The sequence below is a fragment of the Grammomys surdaster genome, unplaced genomic scaffold (genome assembly GCF_004785775.1).
Source record: "Grammomys surdaster isolate TR1022 unplaced genomic scaffold, NIH_TR_1.0 196, whole genome shotgun sequence".
Taxonomy (NCBI): Eukaryota; Metazoa; Chordata; class Mammalia; order Rodentia; family Muridae; genus Grammomys; species Grammomys surdaster.
Window position 1 is genome coordinate 2,588,234 of NW_021604641.1, and position 2,201 is coordinate 2,590,434.

Genomic DNA, 2,201 nt, shown 5'->3' on the forward strand with positions numbered 1-2,201 from the left:
CCCTCACCCCTACTCTTTAGATCCTTGCCTCCCTCCTCACAAAACTCCTTCTATTTTCATGTCTCATTTGTGTGTGTGTGTGTGTGTGTGTGTGTGTGTGTAGATATGATTGATAAATAGAGGGATACACTGTATACTCTGCTGGTAAAAATGTTAGCTGCTACAGCAATTAGGAAAGTCACTGTAGAGTTTCTCAAACACTTGAAACGGAACTACCACATGATTGTGATCTCCAACTTGTAAGCATATACCTGAGGAATTCTAAGCCAACATGACACAAAGATAGTTGTACATATCATGTACTCCATATAGTTAAGATATAGAACCACCGTAGAAACCCAAGAACATATGGTACAGACACACAATCAAATTCTATTGAAAAAGGTTAAAACAGAAATCACATTAAATGAAATAAGTTCAAAAGGACAGATAGCTTGTGCTTTCTGTCATACACAAATTAAATCAATCTTGATGCATATTGCATGTATTGGTTAAAATAATAAAACTTTAGTGAAACTACTATTATTTTTCCAAGATACAGTTACTGAGTTTTAAATTGTGATAATTATCTCTCAAGAAGAGTGAGCTAATTCGTGTGTTCTGCAAAAATAAATTTTAGGGTACTTTTTGCTAAAGAAATATTCATATTTTTTCCAAATGCTTTTATCAGCTTTTTCTTCCATAGCATTTTCTGCCATACATAGAGAAACCTATGCTTATAAGTTACTGTAATATCCTGTATTTTCTCACAGATCTTTTGTTCCATATAACAGATGTGACATGAAAAATCTCCCAAAACATAGTGTAGGCTGCTTTTGTCAGCACTGTGATAAAGTATCTGAGAAAAAACATTTAGTTTCTTGTCTCATTCTGTTCATCAAAACTCATAGCCCAGATAGAAGGGCCAGGACACATACTCAACCTTTGGGGATGTGAGATCGGAAAGTATCAGGAACATAATTTGTTTGTTTGTTTGTTTGGTTGGTTGGTTGGTTGGTTGGTTGGTTGGTTGGTTCAGGAAGCATTTTATTATTGCTCCAAGGACAAGAGCTCACACAGGTGACAGTCTCTCAGAGCAACTCCCCCATGGCCTTGCTCAGCTTCTGAATCTTGCTCTTTGCAGACATATCAACGTACTTCTCCCCAATTCGGACAATCATCCCACCCATGATTGACGGGTCAGTCTTGACCTCCAGTTTCAGTATTTGGCCTTGACTCAGGAAGCTCTTCAGCACTGTCTTTAACTCAGAGAGAACAGCTTCATCGAGAGGAGATGCTGTGGTCACTGTGCATGGCACTTCTCCACGGTGGATACTCATGATGGTGGAAAAGGCAGAGATGACGCCCTGGGTGTTGGTTATGCGACCATTTTCAACAAGTAAATTCATGAGGTTGGCCGTCAGCGGAGAGAACTTTTCCTTTGTGGTGATGTCGTTCAGGCTTTTCATCTTGATGGAACGCTTGATGTAGGGATTCAGAACAGCAAGGGACACCTTGGATCCTTCAGGAGTTGCCCCATCTGCAGCAGCTCCTTCTCCACCTGGTCCAGCTTATTCTGTTTAGATGCAACAGAGTACAGGGCGGTTGCATAGCGGCCTTCGATGACATAGACCTGAACAGGGGGTCTTACAAGCTTGACAAAGGGCCTGACCACAGATGTACTGAAGCTCCGAACCTGTCAGGACAGCCCGGTCGCTGCTGAGGCGGCCATCTTTTCCCGGGTGGCTGTAGGTCAAACCCAAATGAGAAGAGACTAGCGGCCAGGAACATAATTTAAAATCAGCCCTCTCTTTTCTTTTAAAATATAACCAGCTTTATAGCAATTTAATATGCATACAATTAGATGATGACACTGAGATATAAAATCTTTCTATCCCTGTCAACAGCGGTCTCAATTTTAGCATTCAACCTTTTTTTTCTTAGCTCTGTCTCCAAACAACTATTGTGTACTTTGATGACAACTTAGCCATTTCTGTTTTTTGTTTTTTTTATAAAATCATTTTATATGTCTGGCTTATTTCACCCAGTATAGTGAAATTGAGTGCTCTGTATTTCATTCCTGTTAATTCTGTTAGTGTTTAGTGTTTCATTAAAGGAGTATATCATAATAGGCCAATGCGCTAGTTCAGCAAATAAAAGTACTTGATGCCAAGCCAGATGACCTGAGTTTAATCCCCATGACACACATGTCTCACATGTGA

At 39.8% G+C, this 2,201-nt stretch overlaps 1 pseudogene; it reads right to left on the reverse strand.

Moving 5' to 3' along the window:
- Nucleotides 1–1,012: 1,012 nt before the first annotated feature.
- Nucleotides 1,013–1,711, reverse strand: LOC114623318 (annotated as a pseudogene).
- Between the last annotated feature and the right edge of the window lie 490 nt (nucleotides 1,712–2,201).